The sequence below is a fragment of the Hyperolius riggenbachi genome, chromosome 3, assembly GCF_040937935.1.
Source record: "Hyperolius riggenbachi isolate aHypRig1 chromosome 3, aHypRig1.pri, whole genome shotgun sequence".
Taxonomy (NCBI): domain Eukaryota; kingdom Metazoa; phylum Chordata; class Amphibia; order Anura; family Hyperoliidae; genus Hyperolius; species Hyperolius riggenbachi.
This window is the reverse complement of record NC_090648.1, coordinates 121,393,456-121,417,864: the sequence shown is the minus strand read 5'-3', so window position 1 is coordinate 121,417,864 and position 24,409 is coordinate 121,393,456. Positions and strand designations below refer to the sequence as shown.

The 24,409-nt window shown below is 44.7% G+C and overlaps 29 non-coding genes across 29 annotated transcripts; all 29 read left to right on the top strand.

Moving 5' to 3' along the window:
* The first annotated feature begins 163 nt into the window (after window positions 1–163).
* On the top strand, window positions 164–236 carry TRNAR-CCU (transfer RNA arginine (anticodon CCU)). Its single transcript has one exon. It is a non-coding gene; the product is annotated as a tRNA-Arg (tRNA).
* Window positions 237–1,458: 1,222 nt separating this feature from the next.
* On the top strand, window positions 1,459–1,551 carry TRNAI-UAU (transfer RNA isoleucine (anticodon UAU)). The gene is given in 2 exon segments: window positions 1,459–1,496; window positions 1,516–1,551. It is a non-coding gene; the product is annotated as a tRNA-Ile (tRNA).
* A 327-nt stretch (window positions 1,552–1,878) lies between these two features.
* TRNAR-CCU (transfer RNA arginine (anticodon CCU)) lies at window positions 1,879–1,951 on the top strand. The gene has a single exon. It is a non-coding gene; the product is annotated as a tRNA-Arg (tRNA).
* Window positions 1,952–3,173: 1,222 nt separating this feature from the next.
* On the top strand, window positions 3,174–3,266 carry TRNAI-UAU (transfer RNA isoleucine (anticodon UAU)). Its single transcript is given in 2 exon segments — window positions 3,174–3,211; window positions 3,231–3,266. It is a non-coding gene; the product is annotated as a tRNA-Ile (tRNA).
* Window positions 3,267–3,593: 327 nt separating this feature from the next.
* On the top strand, window positions 3,594–3,666 carry TRNAR-CCU (transfer RNA arginine (anticodon CCU)). The gene has a single exon. It is a non-coding gene; the product is annotated as a tRNA-Arg (tRNA).
* A 1,222-nt stretch (window positions 3,667–4,888) lies between these two features.
* On the top strand, window positions 4,889–4,981 carry TRNAI-UAU (transfer RNA isoleucine (anticodon UAU)). Its single transcript is given in 2 exon segments — window positions 4,889–4,926; window positions 4,946–4,981. It is a non-coding gene; the product is annotated as a tRNA-Ile (tRNA).
* A 327-nt stretch (window positions 4,982–5,308) lies between these two features.
* On the top strand, window positions 5,309–5,381 carry TRNAR-CCU (transfer RNA arginine (anticodon CCU)). Its single transcript has one exon. It is a non-coding gene; the product is annotated as a tRNA-Arg (tRNA).
* Window positions 5,382–6,603: 1,222 nt separating this feature from the next.
* Window positions 6,604–6,696, top strand: TRNAI-UAU (transfer RNA isoleucine (anticodon UAU)). The gene is given in 2 exon segments: window positions 6,604–6,641; window positions 6,661–6,696. It is a non-coding gene; the product is annotated as a tRNA-Ile (tRNA).
* Window positions 6,697–7,023: 327 nt separating this feature from the next.
* On the top strand, window positions 7,024–7,096 carry TRNAR-CCU (transfer RNA arginine (anticodon CCU)). The gene has a single exon. It is a non-coding gene; the product is annotated as a tRNA-Arg (tRNA).
* Window positions 7,097–8,318: 1,222 nt separating this feature from the next.
* On the top strand, window positions 8,319–8,411 carry TRNAI-UAU (transfer RNA isoleucine (anticodon UAU)). The gene is given in 2 exon segments: window positions 8,319–8,356; window positions 8,376–8,411. It is a non-coding gene; the product is annotated as a tRNA-Ile (tRNA).
* Window positions 8,412–8,738: 327 nt separating this feature from the next.
* On the top strand, window positions 8,739–8,811 carry TRNAR-CCU (transfer RNA arginine (anticodon CCU)). Its single transcript has one exon. It is a non-coding gene; the product is annotated as a tRNA-Arg (tRNA).
* A 1,222-nt stretch (window positions 8,812–10,033) lies between these two features.
* Window positions 10,034–10,126, top strand: TRNAI-UAU (transfer RNA isoleucine (anticodon UAU)). The gene is given in 2 exon segments: window positions 10,034–10,071; window positions 10,091–10,126. It is a non-coding gene; the product is annotated as a tRNA-Ile (tRNA).
* Window positions 10,127–10,453: 327 nt separating this feature from the next.
* TRNAR-CCU (transfer RNA arginine (anticodon CCU)) lies at window positions 10,454–10,526 on the top strand. The gene has a single exon. It is a non-coding gene; the product is annotated as a tRNA-Arg (tRNA).
* Window positions 10,527–11,748: 1,222 nt separating this feature from the next.
* TRNAI-UAU (transfer RNA isoleucine (anticodon UAU)) lies at window positions 11,749–11,841 on the top strand. Its single transcript is given in 2 exon segments — window positions 11,749–11,786; window positions 11,806–11,841. It is a non-coding gene; the product is annotated as a tRNA-Ile (tRNA).
* Window positions 11,842–12,168: 327 nt separating this feature from the next.
* On the top strand, window positions 12,169–12,241 carry TRNAR-CCU (transfer RNA arginine (anticodon CCU)). Its single transcript has one exon. It is a non-coding gene; the product is annotated as a tRNA-Arg (tRNA).
* A 1,222-nt stretch (window positions 12,242–13,463) lies between these two features.
* TRNAI-UAU (transfer RNA isoleucine (anticodon UAU)) lies at window positions 13,464–13,556 on the top strand. The gene is given in 2 exon segments: window positions 13,464–13,501; window positions 13,521–13,556. It is a non-coding gene; the product is annotated as a tRNA-Ile (tRNA).
* A 327-nt stretch (window positions 13,557–13,883) lies between these two features.
* TRNAR-CCU (transfer RNA arginine (anticodon CCU)) lies at window positions 13,884–13,956 on the top strand. Its single transcript has one exon. It is a non-coding gene; the product is annotated as a tRNA-Arg (tRNA).
* Window positions 13,957–15,178: 1,222 nt separating this feature from the next.
* On the top strand, window positions 15,179–15,271 carry TRNAI-UAU (transfer RNA isoleucine (anticodon UAU)). Its single transcript is given in 2 exon segments — window positions 15,179–15,216; window positions 15,236–15,271. It is a non-coding gene; the product is annotated as a tRNA-Ile (tRNA).
* Window positions 15,272–15,598: 327 nt separating this feature from the next.
* TRNAR-CCU (transfer RNA arginine (anticodon CCU)) lies at window positions 15,599–15,671 on the top strand. The gene has a single exon. It is a non-coding gene; the product is annotated as a tRNA-Arg (tRNA).
* A 1,222-nt stretch (window positions 15,672–16,893) lies between these two features.
* On the top strand, window positions 16,894–16,986 carry TRNAI-UAU (transfer RNA isoleucine (anticodon UAU)). Its single transcript is given in 2 exon segments — window positions 16,894–16,931; window positions 16,951–16,986. It is a non-coding gene; the product is annotated as a tRNA-Ile (tRNA).
* Window positions 16,987–17,313: 327 nt separating this feature from the next.
* Window positions 17,314–17,386, top strand: TRNAR-CCU (transfer RNA arginine (anticodon CCU)). Its single transcript has one exon. It is a non-coding gene; the product is annotated as a tRNA-Arg (tRNA).
* A 1,222-nt stretch (window positions 17,387–18,608) lies between these two features.
* On the top strand, window positions 18,609–18,701 carry TRNAI-UAU (transfer RNA isoleucine (anticodon UAU)). Its single transcript is given in 2 exon segments — window positions 18,609–18,646; window positions 18,666–18,701. It is a non-coding gene; the product is annotated as a tRNA-Ile (tRNA).
* A 327-nt stretch (window positions 18,702–19,028) lies between these two features.
* On the top strand, window positions 19,029–19,101 carry TRNAR-CCU (transfer RNA arginine (anticodon CCU)). Its single transcript has one exon. It is a non-coding gene; the product is annotated as a tRNA-Arg (tRNA).
* A 1,222-nt stretch (window positions 19,102–20,323) lies between these two features.
* TRNAI-UAU (transfer RNA isoleucine (anticodon UAU)) lies at window positions 20,324–20,416 on the top strand. The gene is given in 2 exon segments: window positions 20,324–20,361; window positions 20,381–20,416. It is a non-coding gene; the product is annotated as a tRNA-Ile (tRNA).
* Window positions 20,417–20,743: 327 nt separating this feature from the next.
* TRNAR-CCU (transfer RNA arginine (anticodon CCU)) lies at window positions 20,744–20,816 on the top strand. Its single transcript has one exon. It is a non-coding gene; the product is annotated as a tRNA-Arg (tRNA).
* Window positions 20,817–22,038: 1,222 nt separating this feature from the next.
* TRNAI-UAU (transfer RNA isoleucine (anticodon UAU)) lies at window positions 22,039–22,131 on the top strand. Its single transcript is given in 2 exon segments — window positions 22,039–22,076; window positions 22,096–22,131. It is a non-coding gene; the product is annotated as a tRNA-Ile (tRNA).
* A 327-nt stretch (window positions 22,132–22,458) lies between these two features.
* TRNAR-CCU (transfer RNA arginine (anticodon CCU)) lies at window positions 22,459–22,531 on the top strand. Its single transcript has one exon. It is a non-coding gene; the product is annotated as a tRNA-Arg (tRNA).
* Window positions 22,532–23,753: 1,222 nt separating this feature from the next.
* Window positions 23,754–23,846, top strand: TRNAI-UAU (transfer RNA isoleucine (anticodon UAU)). The gene is given in 2 exon segments: window positions 23,754–23,791; window positions 23,811–23,846. It is a non-coding gene; the product is annotated as a tRNA-Ile (tRNA).
* A 327-nt stretch (window positions 23,847–24,173) lies between these two features.
* On the top strand, window positions 24,174–24,246 carry TRNAR-CCU (transfer RNA arginine (anticodon CCU)). The gene has a single exon. It is a non-coding gene; the product is annotated as a tRNA-Arg (tRNA).
* The last annotated feature ends 163 nt before the right edge of the window (window positions 24,247–24,409 follow it).

The window sequence follows — 24,409 nt, the reverse complement described above, 5'->3', positions numbered from 1 at the left end:
CTTGTTGAAGAGCAGTGGAGGAAGCTGGCAAGAGCTATATCACCTGCAAAATCCATGGCACAACACAAGGAAAAGAAGTACGTCCATTTGCAACTCATTTGCTGCAAGAGGCATTGTGCAGTCTCTGTGGAGCAAAAGCCTACTTGCTGCACTTCTACAGCATGCCCCAGTGGCCTAATGGATAAGGCACTGGCCTCCTAAGCCAGGGATTGTGGGTTCGAGTCCCATCTGGGGTGGCACATTCCTTCTTTGGCCCTTACATGTAGCATACCAACACACATTGTACTCTGATACAAATGACTTGGATTCTCATGGCTGCCAAAGGCTTTTAAAGTGGACCAGAACTCTTGCACAGGAAAGAAGGAGAACATAGAGAAATGCATCCTGTGTATGTATTTAGAGACTTTAGCCTGTCCCCCTCATTTGTGTCTAATCACTAGTTGTGGTGATCACCCTGGGTCACATGACTGCCAATGGCAGATAAGCTCATTTGAAAGCACAGCCTGTTAACAATATGTCTGCTTCCATCAGTCAGGAAGTAGAAACAGTGCAGATTTATCTTAGGATTTCTATTAGCTGTAACAAAGAAATGTTTCTTGTTTAAAGGTTGTTATGCTGTTGCGTATCTTTTAGAGCAGAAAGGACGTTCTGAGTTCAGGTCCACTTGAAATTCGACAAGGCTTTCAATGGGTATCCCACATCTCGTTACAAAAGGTCAAAGAAATGTAAAGTCACTATCATGTCACCACACTATGGAAAATCATAGCAAATCCACCTTCAAAATGCACTTCCTGCTGATTTTCACGGACCCACTTCAAAGCTAGATGCAACGCGCAATTGTGAACATCTCAATTGGCCGGCTCTGCTGTCATATATATTTATATCTTCTATAATAATAAATTCAATCTGTCATTTTGGGTGCTGTGTGTAAGATACGCCTTGCCCAGTAAATACCCCAGGGATTCCCTGCATCATGCCTGCATGTGTAGTCTGCCCAACTCAGCCGACTGCATTGCGACTCTGGAGGAGTGGCACCTGCTGGGGATAAAACATGACTTGAGATAGGTGTGCTTTTCCTTATTATCGCCTTATATGCAGTAGGAACATGCACATTTAGCAGCAGACCAGAATGATCTCACACCTTTTCAGAGGTATTCATGGCTTTCAAAGCCTGCTCTCATGGCCTATTCTCTCACCACCACAAAAAAAGTGTGATTGTGTGCTCCTAGTCTGTGTCAAGCCTCCATTGAAGTCCACTCACCTCTATGGAGATGATCTTAATAGTCACCTTGGCTTGCTGATTTGGACAAACGCTCCCTGTCTTCTACCGGTTTTCTTCTTAACAAACAATTGACTTGGTCTTATAATGATTTATGACATGTGCTTCATTTTAACGAGTTACGCATCACAGGCCAAGTGTCCTGGTGATAAAGGCACCTCCCCAACAGCAGCAATGGAGCTCCAGTGGCGCAATCGGTTAGCGCGCGGTACTTATAAGACAGTATCTGTTGAGCAATGCCGAGGTTGTGAGTTCGAGCCTCACCTGGAGCAGAGATAGTTGCCCTTTTGCTTCCTTTAATCACCTTTCTCCTATGACCCAAAACATTCAAGCCAAAGGGTGCCAGTATGCCACTGCTACACGCAGGAGCTGTCATTGCCCAACAAGGGAAGCTTGTTTTGAGTGAGGACCAAAAAGAATGAGACCAATGCTTTTGCTTGTTGAAGAGCAGTGGAGGAAGCTGGCAAGAGCTATATCACCTGCAAAATCCATGGCACAACACAAGGAAAAGAAGTACGTCCATTTGCAACTCATTTGCTGCAAGAGGCATTGTGCAGTCTCTGTGGAGCAAAAGCCTACTTGCTGCACTTCTACAGCATGCCCCAGTGGCCTAATGGATAAGGCACTGGCCTCCTAAGCCAGGGATTGTGGGTTCGAGTCCCATCTGGGGTGGCACATTCCTTCTTTGGCCCTTACATGTAGCATACCAACACACATTGTACTCTGATACAAATGACTTGGATTCTCATGGCTGCCAAAGGCTTTTAAAGTGGACCAGAACTCTTGCACAGGAAAGAAGGAAAACATAGAGAAATGCACCCTGTGTATGTATTTAGAGACTTTAGCCTGTCCCCCTCATTTGTGTCTAATCACTAGTTGTGGTGATCACCCTGGGTCACATGACTGCCAATGGCAGATAAGCTCATTTGAAAGCACAGCCTGTTAACAATATGTCTGCTTCCATCAGTCAGGAAGTAGAAACAGTGCAGATTTATCTTAGGATTTCTATTAGCTGTAACAAAGAAATGTTTCTTGTTTAAAGGTTGTTATGCTGTTGCGTATCTTTTAGAGCAGAAAGGACGTTCTGAGTTCAGGTCCACTTGAAATTCGACAAGGCTTTCAATGGGTATCCCACATCTCGTTACAAAAGGTCAAAGAAATGTAAAGTCACTATCATGTCACCACACTATGGAAAATCATAGCAAATCCACCTTCAAAATGCACTTCCTGCTGATTTTCACGGACCCACTTCAAAGCTAGATGCAACGCGCAATTGTGAACATCTCAATTGGCCGGCTCTGCTGTCATATATATTTATATCTTCTATAATAATAAATTCAATCTGTCATTTTGGGTGCTGTGTGTAAGATACGCCTTGCCCAGTAAATACCCCAGGGATTCCCTGCATCATGCCTGCATGTGTAGTCTGCCCAACTCAGCCGACTGCATTGCGACTCTGGAGGAGTGGCACCTGCTGGGGATAAAACATGACTTGAGATAGGTGTGCTTTTCCTTATTATCGCCTTATATGCAGTAGGAACATGCACATTTAGCAGCAGACCAGAATGATCTCACACCTTTTCAGAGGTATTCATGGCTTTCAAAGCCTGCTCTCATGGCCTATTCTCTCACCACCACAAAAAAAGTGTGATTGTGTGCTCCTAGTCTGTGTCAAGCCTCCATTGAAGTCCACTCACCTCTATGGAGATGATCTTAATAGTCACCTTGGCTTGCTGATTTGGACAAACGCTCCCTGTCTTCTACCGGTTTTCTTCTTAACAAACAATTGACTTGGTCTTATAATGATTTATGACATGTGCTTCATTTTAACGAGTTACGCATCACAGGCCAAGTGTCCTGGTGATAAAGGCACCTCCCCAACAGCAGCAACGGAGCTCCAGTGGTGCAATCGGTTAGCGCGCGGTACTTATAAGACAGTATCTGTTGAGCAATGCCGAGGTTGTGAGTTCGAGCCTCACCTGGAGCAGAGATAGTTGCCCTTTTGCTTCCTTTAATCACCTTTCTCCTATGACCCAAAACATTCAAGCCAAAGGGTGCCAGTATGCCACTGCTACACGCAGGAGCTGTCATTGCCCAACAAGGGAAGCTTGTTTTGAGTGAGGACCAAAAAGAATGAGACCAATGCTTTTGCTTGTTGAAGAGCAGTGGAGGAAGCTGGCAAGAGCTATATCACCTGCAAAATCCATGGCACAACACAAGGAAAAGAAGTACGTCCATTTGCAACTCATTTGCTACAAGAGGCATTGTGCAGTCTCTGTGGAGCAAAAGCCTACTTGCTGCACTTCTACAGCATGCCCCAGTGGCCTAATGGATAAGGCACTGGCCTCCTAAGCCAGGGATTGTGGGTTTGAGTCCCATCTGGGGTGGCACAATCCTTCTTTGGCCCTTACATGTAGCATACCAACACACATTGTACTCTGATACAAATGACTTGGATTCTCATGGCTGCCAAAGGCTTTTAAAGTGGACCAGAACTCTTGCACAGGAAAGAAGGAGAACATAGAGAAATGCACCCTGTGTATGTATTTAGAGACTTTAGCCTGTCCCCCTCATTTGTGTCTAATCACTAGTTGTGGTGATCACCCTGGGTCACATGACTGCCAATGGCAGATAAGCTCATTTGAAAGCACAGCCTGTTAACAATATGTCTGCTTCCATCAGTCAGGAAGTAGAAACAGTGCAGATTTATCTTAGGATTTCTATTAGCTGTAACAAAGAAATGTTTCTTGTTTAAAGGTTGTTATGCTGTTGCGTATCTTTTAGAGCAGAAAGGACGTTCTGAGTTCAGGTCCACTTGAAATTCGACAAGGCTTTCAATGGGTATCCCACATCTCGTTACAAAAGGTCAAAGAAATGTAAAGTCACTATCATGTCACCACACTATGGAAAATCATAGCAAATCCACCTTCAAAATGCACTTCCTGCTGATTTTCACGGACCCACTTCAAAGCTAGATGCAACGCGCAATTGTGAACATCTCAATTGGCCGGCTCTGCTGTCATATATATTTATATCTTCTATAATAATAAATTCAATCTGTCATTTTGGGTGCTGTGTGTAAGATACGCCTTGCCCAGTAAATACCCCAGGGATTCCCTGCATCATGCCTGCATGTGTAGTCTGCCCAACTCAGCCGACTGCATTGCGACTCTGGAGGAGTGGCACCTGCTGGGGATAAAACATGACTTGAGATAGGTGTGCTTTTCCTTATTATCGCCTTATATGCAGTAGGAACATGCACATTTAGCAGCAGACCAGAATGATCTCACACCTTTTCAGAGGTATTCATGGCTTTCAAAGCCTGCTCTCATGGCCTATTCTCTCACCACCACAAAAAAAGTGTGATTGTGTGCTCCTAGTCTGTGTCAAGCCTCCATTGAAGTCCACTCACCTCTATGGAGATGATCTTAATAGTCACCTTGGCTTGCTGATTTGGACAAACGCTCCCTGTCTTCTACCGGTTTTCTTCTTAACAAACAATTGACTTGGTCTTATAATGATTTATGACATGTGCTTCATTTTAACGAGTTACGCATCACAGGCCAAGTGTCCTGGTGATAAAGGCACCTCCCCAACAACAGCAACGGAGCTCCAGTGGCGCAATTGGTTAGCGCGTGGTACTTATAAGACAGTATCTGTTGAGCAATGCCGAGGTTGTGAGTTCGAGCCTCACCTGGAGCAGAGATAGTTGCCCTTTTGCTTCCTTTAATCACCTTTCTCCTATGACCCAAACCATTCAAGCCAAAGGGTGCCAGTATGCCACTGCTACACGCAGGAGCTGTCATTGCCCAACAAGGGAAGCTTGTTTTGAGTGAGGACCAAAAAGAATGAGACCAATGCTTTTGCTTGTTGAAGAGCAGTGGAGGAAGCTGGCAAGAGCTATATCACCTGCAAAATCCATGGCACAACACAAGGAAAAGAAGTACGTCCATTTGCAACTCATTTGCTGCAAGAGGCATTGTGCAGTCTCTGTGGAGCAAAAGCCTACTTGCTGCACTTCTACAGCATGCCCCAGTGGCCTAATGGATAAGGCACTGGCCTCCTAAGCCAGGGATTGTGGGTTCGAGTCCCATCTGGGGTGGCACATTCCTTCTTTGGCCCTTACATGTAGCATACCAACACACATTGTACTCTGATACAAATGACTTGGATTCTCATGGCTGCCAAAGGCTTTTAAAGTGGACCAGAACTCTTGCACAGGAAAGAAGGAGAACATAGAGAAATGCATCCTGTGTATGTATTTAGAGACTTTAGCCTGTCCCCCTCATTTGTGTCTAATCACTAGTTGTGGTGATCACCCTGGGTCACATGACTGCCAATGGCAGATAAGCTCATTTGAAAGCACAGCCTGTTAACAATATGTCTGCTTCCATCAGTCAGGAAGTAGAAACAGTGCAGATTTATCTTAGGATTTCTATTAGCTGTAACAAAGAAATGTTTCTTGTTTAAAGGTTGTTATGCTGTTGCGTATCTTTTAGAGCAGAAAGGACGTTCTGAGTTCAGGTCCACTTGAAATTCGACAAGGCTTTCAATGGGTATCCCACATCTCGTTACAAAAGGTCAAAGAAATGTAAAGTCACTATCATGTCACCACACTATGGAACATCATAGCAAATCCACCTTCAAAATGCACTTCCTGCTGATTTTCACGGACCCACTTCAAAGCTAGATGCAACGCGCAATTGTGAACATCTCAATTGGCCGGCTCTGCTGTCATATATATTTATATCTTCTATAATAATAAATTCAATCTGTCATTTTGGGTGCTGTGTGTAAGATACGCCTTGCCCAGTAAATACCCCAGGGATTCCCTGCATCATGCCTGCATGTGTAGTCTGCCCAACTCAGCCGACTGCATTGCGACTCTGGAGGAGTGGCACCTGCTGGGGATAAAACATGACTTGAGATAGGTGTGCTTTTCCTTATTATCGCCTTATATGCAGTAGGAACATGCACATTTAGCAGCAGACCAGAATGATCTCACACCTTTTCAGAGGTATTCATGGCTTTCAAAGCCTGCTCTCATGGCCTATTCTCTCACCACCACAAAAAAAGTGTGATTGTGTGCTCCTAGTCTGTGTCAAGCCTCCATTGAAGTCCACTCACCTCTATGGAGATGATCTTAATAGTCACCTTGGCTTGCTGATTTGGACAAACGCTCCCTGTCTTCTACCGGTTTTCTTCTTAACAAACAATTGACTTGGTCTTATAATGATTTATGACATGTGCTTCATTTTAACGAGTTACGCATCACAGGCCAAGTGTCCTGGTGATAAAGGCACCTCCCCAACAGCAGCAATGGAGCTCCAGTGGCGCAATCGGTTAGCGCGCGGTACTTATAAGACAGTATCTGTTGAGCAATGCCGAGGTTGTGAGTTCGAGCCTCACCTGGAGCAGAGATAGTTGCCCTTTTGCTTCCTTTAATCACCTTTCTCCTATGACCCAAAACATTCAAGCCAAAGGGTGCCAGTATGCCACTGCTACACGCAGGAGCTGTCATTGCCCAACAAGGGAAGCTTGTTTTGAGTGAGGACCAAAAAGAATGAGACCAATGCTTTTGCTTGTTGAAGAGCAGTGGAGGAAGCTGGCAAGAGCTATATCACCTGCAAAATCCATGGCACAACACAAGGAAAAGAAGTACGTCCATTTGCAACTCATTTGCTGCAAGAGGCATTGTGCAGTCTCTGTGGAGCAAAAGCCTACTTGCTGCACTTCTACAGCATGCCCCAGTGGCCTAATGGATAAGGCACTGGCCTCCTAAGCCAGGGATTGTGGGTTCGAGTCCCATCTGGGGTGGCACATTCCTTCTTTGGCCCTTACATGTAGCATACCAACACACATTGTACTCTGATACAAATGACTTGGATTCTCATGGCTGCCAAAGGCTTTTAAAGTGGACCAGAACTCTTGCACAGGAAAGAAGGAAAACATAGAGAAATGCACCCTGTGTATGTATTTAGAGACTTTAGCCTGTCCCCCTCATTTGTGTCTAATCACTAGTTGTGGTGATCACCCTGGGTCACATGACTGCCAATGGCAGATAAGCTCATTTGAAAGCACAGCCTGTTAACAATATGTCTGCTTCCATCAGTCAGGAAGTAGAAACAGTGCAGATTTATCTTAGGATTTCTATTAGCTGTAACAAAGAAATGTTTCTTGTTTAAAGGTTGTTATGCTGTTGCGTATCTTTTAGAGCAGAAAGGACGTTCTGAGTTCAGGTCCACTTGAAATTCGACAAGGCTTTCAATGGGTATCCCACATCTCGTTACAAAAGGTCAAAGAAATGTAAAGTCACTATCATGTCACCACACTATGGAAAATCATAGCAAATCCACCTTCAAAATGCACTTCCTGCTGATTTTCACGGACCCACTTCAAAGCTAGATGCAACGCGCAATTGTGAACATCTCAATTGGCCGGCTCTGCTGTCATATATATTTATATCTTCTATAATAATAAATTCAATCTGTCATTTTGGGTGCTGTGTGTAAGATACGCCTTGCCCAGTAAATACCCCAGGGATTCCCTGCATCATGCCTGCATGTGTAGTCTGCCCAACTCAGCCGACTGCATTGCGACTCTGGAGGAGTGGCACCTGCTGGGGATAAAACATGACTTGAGATAGGTGTGCTTTTCCTTATTATCGCCTTATATGCAGTAGGAACATGCACATTTAGCAGCAGACCAGAATGATCTCACACCTTTTCAGAGGTATTCATGGCTTTCAAAGCCTGCTCTCATGGCCTATTCTCTCACCACCACAAAAAAAGTGTGATTGTGTGCTCCTAGTCTGTGTCAAGCCTCCATTGAAGTCCACTCACCTCTATGGAGATGATCTTAATAGTCACCTTGGCTTGCTGATTTGGACAAACGCTCCCTGTCTTCTACCGGTTTTCTTCTTAACAAACAATTGACTTGGTCTTATAATGATTTATGACATGTGCTTCATTTTAACGAGTTACGCATCACAGGCCAAGTGTCCTGGTGATAAAGGCACCTCCCCAACAGCAGCAACGGAGCTCCAGTGGTGCAATCGGTTAGCGCGCGGTACTTATAAGACAGTATCTGTTGAGCAATGCCGAGGTTGTGAGTTCGAGCCTCACCTGGAGCAGAGATAGTTGCCCTTTTGCTTCCTTTAATCACCTTTCTCCTATGACCCAAAACATTCAAGCCAAAGGGTGCCAGTATGCCACTGCTACACGCAGGAGCTGTCATTGCCCAACAAGGGAAGCTTGTTTTGAGTGAGGACCAAAAAGAATGAGACCAATGCTTTTGCTTGTTGAAGAGCAGTGGAGGAAGCTGGCAAGAGCTATATCACCTGCAAAATCCATGGCACAACACAAGGAAAAGAAGTACGTCCATTTGCAACTCATTTGCTACAAGAGGCATTGTGCAGTCTCTGTGGAGCAAAAGCCTACTTGCTGCACTTCTACAGCATGCCCCAGTGGCCTAATGGATAAGGCACTGGCCTCCTAAGCCAGGGATTGTGGGTTTGAGTCCCATCTGGGGTGGCACAATCCTTCTTTGGCCCTTACATGTAGCATACCAACACACATTGTACTCTGATACAAATGACTTGGATTCTCATGGCTGCCAAAGGCTTTTAAAGTGGACCAGAACTCTTGCACAGGAAAGAAGGAGAACATAGAGAAATGCACCCTGTGTATGTATTTAGAGACTTTAGCCTGTCCCCCTCATTTGTGTCTAATCACTAGTTGTGGTGATCACCCTGGGTCACATGACTGCCAATGGCAGATAAGCTCATTTGAAAGCACAGCCTGTTAACAATATGTCTGCTTCCATCAGTCAGGAAGTAGAAACAGTGCAGATTTATCTTAGGATTTCTATTAGCTGTAACAAAGAAATGTTTCTTGTTTAAAGGTTGTTATGCTGTTGCGTATCTTTTAGAGCAGAAAGGACGTTCTGAGTTCAGGTCCACTTGAAATTCGACAAGGCTTTCAATGGGTATCCCACATCTCGTTACAAAAGGTCAAAGAAATGTAAAGTCACTATCATGTCACCACACTATGGAAAATCATAGCAAATCCACCTTCAAAATGCACTTCCTGCTGATTTTCACGGACCCACTTCAAAGCTAGATGCAACGCGCAATTGTGAACATCTCAATTGGCCGGCTCTGCTGTCATATATATTTATATCTTCTATAATAATAAATTCAATCTGTCATTTTGGGTGCTGTGTGTAAGATACGCCTTGCCCAGTAAATACCCCAGGGATTCCCTGCATCATGCCTGCATGTGTAGTCTGCCCAACTCAGCCGACTGCATTGCGACTCTGGAGGAGTGGCACCTGCTGGGGATAAAACATGACTTGAGATAGGTGTGCTTTTCCTTATTATCGCCTTATATGCAGTAGGAACATGCACATTTAGCAGCAGACCAGAATGATCTCACACCTTTTCAGAGGTATTCATGGCTTTCAAAGCCTGCTCTCATGGCCTATTCTCTCACCACCACAAAAAAAGTGTGATTGTGTGCTCCTAGTCTGTGTCAAGCCTCCATTGAAGTCCACTCACCTCTATGGAGATGATCTTAATAGTCACCTTGGCTTGCTGATTTGGACAAACGCTCCCTGTCTTCTACCGGTTTTCTTCTTAACAAACAATTGACTTGGTCTTATAATGATTTATGACATGTGCTTCATTTTAACGAGTTACGCATCACAGGCCAAGTGTCCTGGTGATAAAGGCACCTCCCCAACAACAGCAACGGAGCTCCAGTGGCGCAATTGGTTAGCGCGTGGTACTTATAAGACAGTATCTGTTGAGCAATGCCGAGGTTGTGAGTTCGAGCCTCACCTGGAGCAGAGATAGTTGCCCTTTTGCTTCCTTTAATCACCTTTCTCCTATGACCCAAACCATTCAAGCCAAAGGGTGCCAGTATGCCACTGCTACACGCAGGAGCTGTCATTGCCCAACAAGGGAAGCTTGTTTTGAGTGAGGACCAAAAAGAATGAGACCAATGCTTTTGCTTGTTGAAGAGCAGTGGAGGAAGCTGGCAAGAGCTATATCACCTGCAAAATCCATGGCACAACACAAGGAAAAGAAGTACGTCCATTTGCAACTCATTTGCTGCAAGAGGCATTGTGCAGTCTCTGTGGAGCAAAAGCCTACTTGCTGCACTTCTACAGCATGCCCCAGTGGCCTAATGGATAAGGCACTGGCCTCCTAAGCCAGGGATTGTGGGTTCGAGTCCCATCTGGGGTGGCACATTCCTTCTTTGGCCCTTACATGTAGCATACCAACACACATTGTACTCTGATACAAATGACTTGGATTCTCATGGCTGCCAAAGGCTTTTAAAGTGGACCAGAACTCTTGCACAGGAAAGAAGGAGAACATAGAGAAATGCATCCTGTGTATGTATTTAGAGACTTTAGCCTGTCCCCCTCATTTGTGTCTAATCACTAGTTGTGGTGATCACCCTGGGTCACATGACTGCCAATGGCAGATAAGCTCATTTGAAAGCACAGCCTGTTAACAATATGTCTGCTTCCATCAGTCAGGAAGTAGAAACAGTGTAGATTTATCTTAGGATTTCTATTAGCTGTAACAAAGAAATGTTTCTTGTTTAAAGGTTGTTATGCTGTTGCGTATCTTTTAGAGCAGAAAGGACGTTCTGAGTTCAGGTCCACTTGAAATTCGACAAGGCTTTCAATGGGTATCCCACATCTCGTTACAAAAGGTCAAAGAAATGTAAAGTCACTATCATGTCACCACACTATGGAAAATCATAGCAAATCCACCTTCAAAATGCACTTCCTGCTGATTTTCACGGACCCACTTCAAAGCTAGATGCAACGCGCAATTGTGAACATCTCAATTGGCCGGCTCTGCTGTCATATATATTTATATCTTCTATAATAATAAATTCAATCTGTCATTTTGGGTGCTGTGTGTAAGATACGCCTTGCCCAGTAAATACCCCAGGGATTCCCTGCATCATGCCTGCATGTGTAGTCTGCCCAACTCAGCCGACTGCATTGCGACTCTGGAGGAGTGGCACCTGCTGGGGATAAAACATGACTTGAGATAGGTGTGCTTTTCCTTATTATCGCCTTATATGCAGTAGGAACATGCACATTTAGCAGCAGACCAGAATGATCTCACACCTTTTCAGAGGTATTCATGGCTTTCAAAGCCTGCTCTCATGGCCTATTCTCTCACCACCACAAAAAAAGTGTGATTGTGTGCTCCTAGTCTGTGTCAAGCCTCCATTGAAGTCCACTCACCTCTATGGAGATGATCTTAATAGTCACCTTGGCTTGCTGATTTGGACAAACGCTCCCTGTCTTCTACCGGTTTTCTTCTTAACAAACAATTGACTTGGTCTTATAATGATTTATGACATGTGCTTCATTTTAACGAGTTACGCATCACAGGCCAAGTGTCCTGGTGATAAAGGCACCTCCCCAACAGCAGCAATGGAGCTCCAGTGGCGCAATCGGTTAGCGCGCGGTACTTATAAGACAGTATCTGTTGAGCAATGCCGAGGTTGTGAGTTCGAGCCTCACCTGGAGCAGAGATAGTTGCCCTTTTGCTTCCTTTAATCACCTTTCTCCTATGACCCAAAACATTCAAGCCAAAGGGTGCCAGTATGCCACTGCTACACGCAGGAGCTGTCATTGCCCAACAAGGGAAGCTTGTTTTGAGTGAGGACCAAAAAGAATGAGACCAATGCTTTTGCTTGTTGAAGAGCAGTGGAGGAAGCTGGCAAGAGCTATATCACCTGCAAAATCCATGGCACAACACAAGGAAAAGAAGTACGTCCATTTGCAACTCATTTGCTGCAAGAGGCATTGTGCAGTCTCTGTGGAGCAAAAGCCTACTTGCTGCACTTCTACAGCATGCCCCAGTGGCCTAATGGATAAGGCACTGGCCTCCTAAGCCAGGGATTGTGGGTTCGAGTCCCATCTGGGGTGGCACATTCCTTCTTTGGCCCTTACATGTAGCATACCAACACACATTGTACTCTGATACAAATGACTTGGATTCTCATGGCTGCCAAAGGCTTTTAAAGTGGACCAGAACTCTTGCACAGGAAAGAAGGAAAACATAGAGAAATGCACCCTGTGTATGTATTTAGAGACTTTAGCCTGTCCCCCTCATTTGTGTCTAATCACTAGTTGTGGTGATCACCCTGGGTCACATGACTGCCAATGGCAGATAAGCTCATTTGAAAGCACAGCCTGTTAACAATATGTCTGCTTCCATCAGTCAGGAAGTAGAAACAGTGCAGATTTATCTTAGGATTTCTATTAGCTGTAACAAAGAAATGTTTCTTGTTTAAAGGTTGTTATGCTGTTGCGTATCTTTTAGAGCAGAAAGGACGTTCTGAGTTCAGGTCCACTTGAAATTCGACAAGGCTTTCAATGGGTATCCCACATCTCGTTACAAAAGGTCAAAGAAATGTAAAGTCACTATCATGTCACCACACTATGGAAAATCATAGCAAATCCACCTTCAAAATGCACTTCCTGCTGATTTTCACGGACCCACTTCAAAGCTAGATGCAACGCGCAATTGTGAACATCTCAATTGGCCGGCTCTGCTGTCATATATATTTATATCTTCTATAATAATAAATTCAATCTGTCATTTTGGGTGCTGTGTGTAAGATACGCCTTGCCCAGTAAATACCCCAGGGATTCCCTGCATCATGCCTGCATGTGTAGTCTGCCCAACTCAGCCGACTGCATTGCGACTCTGGAGGAGTGGCACCTGCTGGGGATAAAACATGACTTGAGATAGGTGTGCTTTTCCTTATTATCGCCTTATATGCAGTAGGAACATGCACATTTAGCAGCAGACCAGAATGATCTCACACCTTTTCAGAGGTATTCATGGCTTTCAAAGCCTGCTCTCATGGCCTATTCTCTCACCACCACAAAAAAAGTGTGATTGTGTGCTCCTAGTCTGTGTCAAGCCTCCATTGAAGTCCACTCACCTCTATGGAGATGATCTTAATAGTCACCTTGGCTTGCTGATTTGGACAAACGCTCCCTGTCTTCTACCGGTTTTCTTCTTAACAAACAATTGACTTGGTCTTATAATGATTTATGACATGTGCTTCATTTTAACGAGTTACGCATCACAGGCCAAGTGTCCTGGTGATAAAGGCACCTCCCCAACAGCAGCAATGGAGCTCCAGTGGCGCAATCGGTTAGCGCGCGGTACTTATAAGACAGTATCTGTTGAGCAATGCTGAGGTTGTGAGTTCGAGCCTCACCTGGAGCAGAGATAGTTGCCCTTTTGCTTCCTTTAATCACCTTTCTCCTATGACCCAAAACATTCAAGCCAAAGGGTGCCAGTATGCCACTGCTACACGCAGGAGCTGTCATTGCCCAACAAGGGAAGCTTGTTTTGAGTGAGGACCAAAAAGAATGAGACCAATGCTTTTGCTTGTTGAAGAGCAGTGGAGGAAGCTGGCAAGAGCTATATCACCTGCAAAATCCATGGCACAACACAAGGAAAAGAAGTACGTCCATTTGCAACTCATTTGCTGCAAGAGGCATTGTGCAGTCTCTGTGGAGCAAAAGCCTACTTGCTGCACTTCTACAGCATGCCCCAGTGGCCTAATGGATAAGGCACTGGCCTCCTAAGCCAGGGATTGTGGGTTCGAGTCCCATCTGGGGTGGCACATTCCTTCTTTGGCCCTTACATGTAGCATACCAACACACATTGTACTCTGATACAAATGACTTGGATTCTCATGGCTGCCAAAGGCTTTTAAAGTGGACCAGAACTCTTGCACAGGAAAGAAGGAAAACATAGAGAAATGCACCCTGTGTATGTATTTAGAGACTTTAGCCTGTCCCCCTCATTTGTGTCTAATCACTAGTTGTGGTGATCACCCTGGGTCACATGACTGCCAATGGCAGATAAGCTCATTTGAAAGCACAGCCTGTTAACAATATGTCTGCTTCCATCAGTCAGGAAGTAGAAACAGTGCAGATTTATCTTAGGATTTCTATTAGCTGTAACAAAGAAATGTTTCTTGTTTAAAGGTTGTTATGCTGTTGCGTATCTTTTAGAGCAGAAAGGACGTTCTGAGTTCAGGTCCACTTGAAATTCGACAAGGCTTTCAATGGGTATCCCACATCTCGTTACAAAAGGTCAAAGAAATGTAAAGTCACTATCATGTCACCACACTATGGAAAATCATAGCAAATCCACCTTCAAAATGCACTTCCTGCTGATTTTCACGGACCCACTTCAAAGCTAGATGCAACGCGCAATTGTGAACATCTCAATTGGCCGGCTCTGCTGTCATATATATTTATATCTTCTATAATAATAAATTCAATCTGTCATTTTGGGTGCTGTGTGTAAGATACGCCTTGCCCAGTAAATACCCCAGGGATTCCCTGCATCATGCCTGCATGTGTAGTCTGCCCAACTCAGCCGACTGCATTGCGACTCTGGAGGAGTGGCACCTGCTGGGGATAAAACATGACTTGAGATAGGTGTGCTTTTCCTTATTATCGCCTTATATGCAGTAGGAACATGCACATTTAGCAGCAGACCAGAATGATCTCACACCTTTTCAGAGGTATTCATGGCTTTCAAAGCCTGCTCTCATGGCCTATTCTCTCACCACCACAAAAAAAGTGTGATTGTGTGCTCCTAGTCTGTGTCAAGCCTCCATTGAAGTCCACTCACCTCTATGGAGATGATCTTAATAGTCACCTTGGCTTGCTGATTTGGACAAACGCTCCCTGTCTTCTACCGGTTTTCTTCTTAACAAACAATTGACTTGGTCTTATAATGATTTATGACATGTGCTTCATTTTAACGAGTTACGCATCACAGGCCAAGTGTCCTGGTGATAAAGGCACCTCCCCAACAGCAGCAACGGAGCTCCAGTGGTGCAATCGGTTAGCGCGCGGTACTTATAAGACAGTATCTGTTGAGCAATGCCGAGGTTGTGAGTTCGAGCCTCACCTGGAGCAGAGATAGTTGCCCTTTTGCTTCCTTTAATCACCTTTCTCCTATGACCCAAAACATTCAAGCCAAAGGGTGCCAGTATGCCACTGCTACACGCAGGAGCTGTCATTGCCCAACAAGGGAAGCTTGTTTTGAGTGAGGACCAAAAAGAATGAGACCAATGCTTTTGCTTGTTGAAGAGCAGTGGAGGAAGCTGGCAAGAGCTATATCACCTGCAAAATCCATGGCACAACACAAGGAAAAGAAGTACGTCCATTTGCAACTCATTTGCTACAAGAGGCATTGTGCAGTCTCTGTGGAGCAAAAGCCTACTTGCTGCACTTCTACAGCATGTCCCAGTGGCCTAATGGATAAGGCACTGGCCTCCTAAGCCAGGGATTGTGGGTTTGAGTCCCATCTGGGGTGGCACAATCCTTCTTTGGCCCTTACATGTAGCATACCAACACACATTGTACTCTGATACAAATGACTTAGATTCTCATGGCTGCCAAAGGCTTTTAAAGTGGACCAGAACTCTTGCACAGGAAAGAAGGAGAACATAGAGAAATGCACCCTGTGTATGTATTTAGAGACTTTAGCCTGTCCCCCTCATTTGTGTCTAATCACTAGTTGTGGTGATCACCCTGGGTCACATGACTGCCAATGGCAGATAAGCTCATTTGAAAGCACAGCCTGTTAACAATATGTCTGCTTCCATCAGTCAGGAAGTAGAAACAGTGCAGATTTATCTTAGGATTTCTATTAGCTGTAACAAAGAAATGTTTCTTGTTTAAAGGTTGTTATGCTGTTGCGTATCTTTTAGAGCAGAAAGGACGTTCTGAGTTCAGGTCCACTTGAAATTCGACAAGGCTTTCAATGGGTATCCCACATCTCGTTACAAAAGGTCAAAGAAATGTAAAGTCACTATCATGTCACCACACTATGGAAAATCATAGCAAATCCACCTTCAAAATGCACTTCCTGCTGATTTTCACGGACCCACTTCAAAGCTAGATGCAACGCGCAATTGTGAACATCTCAATTGGCCGGCTCTGCTGTCATATATATTTATATCTTCTATAATAATAAATTCAATCTGTCATTTTGGGTGCTGTGTGTAAGATACGCCTTGCCCAGTAAATACCCCAGGGATTCCCTGCATCATGCCTGCATGTGTAGTCTGCCCAACTCAGCCGACTGCATTGCGACTCTGGAGGAGTGGCACCTGCTGGGGATAAAACATGACTTGAGATAGGTGTGCTTTTCCTTATTATCGCCTTATATGCAGTAGGAACATGCACATTTAGCAGCAGACCAGAATGATCTCACACCTTTTCAGAGGTATTCATGGCTTTCAAAGCCTGCTCTCATGGCCTATTCTCTCACCACCACAAAAAAAGTGTGATTGTGTGCTCCTAGTCTGTGTCAAGCCTCCATTGAAGTCCACTCACCTCTATGGAGATGATCTTAATAGTCACCTTGGCTTGCTGATTTGGACAAACGCTCCCTGTCTTCTACCGGTTTTCTTCTTAACAAACAATTGACTTGGTCTTATAATGATTTATGACATGTGCTTCATTTTAACGAGTTACGCATCACAGGCCAAGTGTCCTGGTGATAAAGGCACCTCCCCAACAGCAGCAACGGAGCTCCAGTGGCGCAATCGGTTAGCGCGCGGTACTTATAAGATAGTATCTGTTGAGCAATGCCGAGGTTGTGAGTTCGAGCCTCACCTGGAGCAGAGATAGTTGCCTTTTTGCTTCCTTTAATCACCTTTCTCCTATGACCCAAAACATTCAAGCCAAAGGGTGCCAGTATGCCACTGCTACACGCAGGAGCTGTCATTGCCCAACAAGGGAAGCTTGTTTTGAGTGAGGACCAAAAAGAATGAGACCAATGCTTTTGCTTGTTGAAGAGCAGTGGAGGAAGCTGGCAAGAGCTATATCACCTGCAAAATCCATGGCACAACACAAGGAAAAGAAGTACGTCCATTTGCAACTCATTTGCTACAAGAGGCATTGTGCAGTCTCTGTGGAGCAAAAGCCTACTTGCTGCACTTCTACAGCATGCCCCAGTGGCCTAATGGATAAGGCACTGGCCTCCTAAGCCAGGGATTGTGGGTTCGAGTCCCATCTGGGGTGGCACAATCCTTCTTTGGCCCTTACATGTAGCATACCAACACACATTGTACTCTGATACAAATGACTTGGATTCTCATGGCTGCCAAAGGCTTTTAAAGTGGACCAGAACTCTTGCACAGGAAAGAAGGAAAACATAGAGAAATGCACCCTGTGTATGTATTTAGAGACTTTAGCCTGTCCCCCTCATTTGTGTCTAATCACTAGTTGTGGTGATCACCCTGGGTCACATGACTGCCAATGGCAGATAAGCTCATTTGAAAGCACAGCCTGTTAACAATATGTCTGCTTCCATCAGTCAGGAAGTAGAAACAGTGCAGATTTATCTTAGGATTTCTATTAGCTGTAACAAAGAAATGTTTCTTGTTTAAAGGTTGTTATGCTGTTGCGTATCTTTTAGAGCAGAAAGGACGTTCTGAGTTCAGGTCCACTTGAAATTCGACAAGGCTTTCAATGGGTATCCCACATCTCGTTACAAAAGGTCAAAGAAATGTAAAGTCACTATCATGTCACCACACTATGGAAAATCATAGCAAATCCACCTTCAAAATGCACTTCCTGCTGATTTTCACGGACCCACTTCAAAGCTAGATGCAACGCGCAATTGTGAACATCTCAATTGGCCGGCTCTGCTGTCATATATATTTATATCTTCTATAATAATAAATTCAATCTGTCATTTTGGGTGCTGTGTGTAAGATACGCCTTGCCCAGTAAATACCCCAGGGATTCCCTGCATCATGCCTGCATGTGTAGTCTGCCCAACTCAGCCGACTGCATTGCGACTCTGGAGGAGTGGCACCTGCTGGGGATAAAACATGACTTGAGATAGGTGTGCTTTTCCTTATTATCGCCTTATATGCAGTAGGAACATGCACATTTAGCAGCAGACCAGAATGATCTCACACCTTTTCAGAGGTATTCATGGCTTTCAAAGCCTGCTCTCATGGCCTATTCTCTCACCACCACAAAAAAAGTGTGATTGTGTGCTCCTAGTCTGTGTCAAGCCTCCATTGAAGTCCACTCACCTCTATGGAGATGATCTTAATAGTCACCTTGGCTTGCTGATTTGGACAAACGCTCCCTGTCTTCTACCGGTTTTCTTCTTAACAAACAATTGACTTGGTCTTATAATGATTTATGACATGTGCTTCATTTTAACGAGTTACGCATCACAGGCCAAGTGTCCTGGTGATAAAGGCACCTCCCCAACAACAGCAACGGAGCTCCAGTGGCGCAATCGGTTAGCGCGCGGTACTTATAAGACAGTATCTGTTGAGCAATGCCGAGGTTGTGAGTTCGAGCCTCACCTGGAGCAGAGATAGTTGCCCTTTTGCTTCCTTTAATCACCTTTCTCCTATGACCCAAAACATTCAAGCCAAAGGGTGCCAGTATGCCACTGCTACACGCAGGAGCTGTCATTGCCCAACAAGGGAAGCTTGTTTTGAGTGAGGACCAAAAAGAATGAGACCAATGCTTTTGCTTGTTGAAGAGCAGTGGAGGAAGCTGGCAAGAGCTATATCACCTGCAAAATCCATGGCACAACACAAGGAAAAGAAGTACGTCCATTTGCAACTCATTTGCTGCAAGAGGCATTGTGCAGTCTCTGTGGAGCAAAAGCCTACTTGCTGCACTTCTACAGCATGCCCCAGTGGCCTAATGGATAAGGCACTGGCCTCCTAAGCCAGGGATTGTGGGTTCGAGTCCCATCTGGGGTGGCACATTCCTTCTTTGGCCCTTACATGTAGCATACCAACACACATTGTACTCTGATACAAATGACTTGGATTCTCATGGCTGCCAAAGGCTTTTAAAGTGGACCAGAACTCTTGCACAGGAAAGAAGGAGAACATAGAGAAATGCATCCTGTGTATGTATTTAGAGACTTTAGCCTGTCCCCCTCATTTGTGTCTAATCACTAGTTGTGGTGATCACCCTGGGTCACATGACTGCCAATGGCAGATAAGCTCATTTGAAAGCACAGGCTGTTAACAATATGTCTGCTTCCATCAGTCAGGAAGTAGAAACAGTGCAGATTTATCTTAGGATTTCTATTAGCTGTAACAAAGAAATGTTTCTTGTTTAAAGGTTGTTATGCTGTTGCGTATCTTTTAGAGCAGAAAGGACGTTCTGAGTTCAGGTCCACTTGAAATTCGACAAGGCTTTCAATGGGTATCCCACATCTCGTTACAAAAGGTCAAAGAAATGTAAAGTCACTATCATGTCACCACACTATGGAAAATCATAGCAAATCCACCTTCAAAATGCACTTCCTGCTGATTTTCACGGACCCACTTCAAAGCTAGATGCAACGCGCAATTGTGAACATCTCAATTGGCCGGCTCTGCTGTCATATATATTTATATCTTCTATAATAATAAATTCAATCTGTCATTTTGGGTGCTGTGTGTAAGATACGCCTTGCCCAGTAAATACCCCAGGGATTCCCTGCATCATGCCTGCATGTGTAGTCTGCCCAACTCAGCCGACTGCATTGCGACTCTGGAGGAGTGGCACCTGCTGGGGATAAAACATGACTTGAGATAGGTGTGCTTTTCCTTATTATCGCCTTATATGCAGTAGGAACATGCACATTTAGCAGCAGACCAGAATGATCTCACACCTTTTCAGAGGTATTCATGGCTTTCAAAGCCTGCTCTCATGGCCTATTCTCTCACCACCACAAAAAAAGTGTGATTGTGTGCTCCTAGTCTGTGTCAAGCCTCCATTGAAGTCCACTCACCTCTATGGAGATGATCTTAATAGTCACCTTGGCTTGCTGATTTGGACAAACGCTCCCTGTCTTCTACCGGTTTTCTTCTTAACAAACAATTGACTTGGTCTTATAATGATTTATGACATGTGCTTCATTTTAACGAGTTACGCATCACAGGCCAAGTGTCCTGGTGATAAAGGCACCTCCCCAACAGCAGCAACGGAGCTCCAGTGGCGCAATCGGTTAGCGCGCGGTACTTATAAGATAGTATCTGTTGAGCAATGCCGAGGTTGTGAGTTCGAGCCTCACCTGGAGCAGAGATAGTTGCCTTTTTGCTTCCTTTAATCACCTTTCTCCTATGACCCAAAACATTCAAGCCAAAGGGTGCCAGTATGCCACTGCTACACGCAGGAGCTGTCATTGCCCAACAAGGGAAGCTTGTTTTGAGTGAGGACCAAAAAGAATGAGACCAATGCTTTTGCTTGTTGAAGAGCAGTGGAGGAAGCTGGCAAGAGCTATATCACCTGCAAAATCCATGGCACAACACAAGGAAAAGAAGTACGTCCATTTGCAACTCATTTGCTACAAGAGGCATTGTGCAGTCTCTGTGGAGCAAAAGCCTACTTGCTGCACTTCTACAGCATGCCCCAGTGGCCTAATGGATAAGGCACTGGCCTCCTAAGCCAGGGATTGTGGGTTCGAGTCCCATCTGGGGTGGCACAATCCTTCTTTGGCCCTTACATGTAGCATACCAACACACATTGTACTCTGATACAAATGACTTGGATTCTCATGGCTGCCAAAGGCTTTTAAAGTGGACCAGAACTCTTGCACAGGAAAGAAGGAGAACATAGAGAAATGCATCCTGTGTATGTATTTAGAGACTTTAGCCTGTCCCCCTCATTTGTGTCTAATCACTAGTTGTGGTGATCACCCTGGGTCACATGACTGCCAATGGCAGATAAGCTCATTTGAAAGCACAGCCTGTTAACAATATGTCTGCTTCCATCAGTCAGGAAGTAGAAACAGTGCAGATTTATCTTAGGATTTCTATTAGCTGTAACAAAGAAATGTTTCTTGTTTAAAGGTTGTTATGCTGTTGCGTATCTTTTAGAGCAGAAAGGACGTTCTGAGTTCAGGTCCACTTGAAATTCGACAAGGCTTTCAATGGGTATCCCACATCTCGTTACAAAAGGTCAAAGAAATGTAAAGTCACTATCATGTCACCACACTATGGAAAATCATAGCAAATCCACCTTCAAAATGCACTTCCTGCTGATTTTCACGGACCCACTTCAAAGCTAGATGCAACGCGCAATTGTGAACATCTCAATTGGCCGGCTCTGCTGTCATATATATTTATATCTTCTATAATAATAAATTCAATCTGTCATTTTGGGTGCTGTGTGTAAGATACGCCTTGCCCAGTAAATACCCCAGGGATTCCCTGCATCATGCCTGCATGTGTAGTCTGCCCAACTCAGCCGACTGCATTGCGACTCTGGAGGAGTGGCACCTGCTGGGGATAAAACATGACTTGAGATAGGTGTGCTTTTCCTTATTATCGCCTTATATGCAGTAGGAACATGCACATTTAGCAGCAGACCAGAATGATCTCACACCTTTTCAGAGGTATTCATGGCTTTCAAAGCCTGCTCTCATGGCCTATTCTCTCACCACCACAAAAAAAGTGTGATTGTGTGCTCCTAGTCTGTGTCAAGCCTCCATTGAAGTCCACTCACCTCTATGGAGATGATCTTAATAGTCACCTTGGCTTGCTGATTTGGACAAACGCTCCCTGTCTTCTACCGGTTTTCTTCTTAACAAACAATTGACTTGGTCTTATAATGATTTATGACATGTGCTTCATTTTAACGAGTTACGCATCACAGGCCAAGTGTCCTGGTGATAAAGGCACCTCCCCAACAGCAGCAATAGAGCTCCAGTGGCGCAATCGGTTAGCGCGTGGTACTTATAAGACAGTATCTGTTGAGCAATGCCGAGGTTGTGAGTTCGAGCCTCACCTGGAGCAGAGATAGTTGCCCTTTTGCTTCCTTTAATCACCTTTCTCCTATGACCCAAAACATTCAAGCCAAAGGGTGCCAGTATGCCACTGCTACACGCAGGAGCTGTCATTGCCCAACAAGGGAAGCTTGTTTTGAGTGAGGACCAAAAAGAATGAGACCAATGCTTTTGCTTGTTGAAGAGCAGTGGAGGAAGCTGGCAAGAGCTATATCACCTGCAAAATCCATGGCACAACACAAGGAAAAGAAGTACGTCCATTTGCAACTCATTTGCTGCAAGAGGCATTGTGCAGTCTCTGTGGAGCAAAAGCCTACTTGCTGCACTTCTACAGCATGCCCCAGTGGCCTAATGGATAAGGCACTGGCCTCCTAAGCCAGGGATTGTGGGTTCGAGTCCCATCTGGGGTGGCACATTCCTTCTTTGGCCCTTACATGTAGCATACCAACACACATTGTACTCTGATACAAATGACTTGGATTCTCATGGCTGCCAAAGGCTTTTAAAGTGGACCAGAACTCTTGCACAGGAAAGAAGGAAAACATAGAGAAATGCACCCTGTGTATGTATTTAGAGACTTTAGCCTGTCCCCCTCATTTGTGTCTAATCACTAGTTGTGGTGATCACCCTGGGTCACATGACTGCCAATGGCAGATAAGCTCATTTGAAAGCACAGCCTGTTAACAATATGTCTGCTTCCATCAGTCAGGAAGTAGAAACAGTGCAGATTTATCTTAGGATTTCTATTAGCTGTAACAAAGAAATGTTTCTTGTTTAAAGGTTGTTATGCTGTTGCGTATCTTTTAGAGCAGAAAGGACGTTCTGAGTTCAGGTCCACTTGAAATTCGACAAGGCTTTCAATGGGTATCCCACATCTCGTTACAAAAGGTCAAAGAAATGTAAAGTCACTATCATGTCACCACACTATGGAAAATCATAGCAAATCCACCTTCAAAATGCACTTCCTGCTGATTTTCACGGACCCACTTCAAAGCTAGATGCAACGCGCAATTGTGAACATCTCAATTGGCCGGCTCTGCTGTCATATATATTTATATCTTCTATAATAATAAATTCAATCTGTCATTTTGGGTGCTGTGTGTAAGATACGCCTTGCCCAGTAAATACCCCAGGGATTCCCTGCATCATGCCTGCATGTGTAGTCTGCCCAACTCAGCCGACTGCATTGCGACTCTGGAGGAGTGGCACCTGCTGGGGATAAAACATGACTTGAGATAGGTGTGCTTTTCCTTATTATCGCCTTATATGCAGTAGGAACATGCACATTTAGCAGCAGACCAGAATGATCTCACACCTTTTCAGAGGTATTCATGGCTTTCAAAGCCTGCTCTCATGGCCTATTCTCTCACCACCACAAAAAAAGTGTGATTGTGTGCTCCTAGTCTGTGTCAAGCCTCCATTGAAGTCCACTCACCTCTATGGAGATGATCTTAATAGTCACCTTGGCTTGCTGATTTGGACAAACGCTCCCTGTCTTCTACCGGTTTTCTTCTTAACAAACAATTGACTTGGTCTTATAATGATTTATGACATGTGCTTCATTTTAACGAGTTACGCATCACAGGCCAAGTGTCCTGGTGATAAAGGCACCTCCCCAACAGCAGCAACGGAGCTCCAGTGGTGCAATCGGTTAGCGCGCGGTACTTATAAGACAGTATCTGTTGAGCAATGCCGAGGTTGTGAGTTCGAGCCTCACCTGGAGCAGAGATAGTTGCCCTTTTGCTTCCTTTAATCACCTTTCTCCTATGACCCAAAACATTCAAGCCAAAGGGTGCCAGTATGCCACTGCTACACGCAGGAGCTGTCATTGCCCAACAAGGGAAGCTTGTTTTGAGTGAGGACCAAAAAGAATGAGACCAATGCTTTTGCTTGTTGAAGAGCAGTGGAGGAAGCTGGCAAGAGCTATATCACCTGCAAAATCCATGGCACAACACAAGGAAAAGAAGTACGTCCATTTGCAACTCATTTGCTACAAGAGGCATTGTGCAGTCTCTGTGGAGCAAAAGCCTACTTGCTGCACTTCTACAGCATGTCCCAGTGGCCTAATGGATAAGGCACTGGCCTCCTAAGCCAGGGATTGTGGGTTTGAGTCCCATCTGGGGTGGCACAATCCTTCTTTGGCCCTTACATGTAGCATACCAACACACATTGTACTCTGATACAAATGACTTAGATTCTCATGGCTGCCAAAGGCTTTTAAAGTGGACCAGAACTCTTGCACAGGAAAGAAGGAGAACATAGAGAAATGCACCCTGTGTATGTATTTA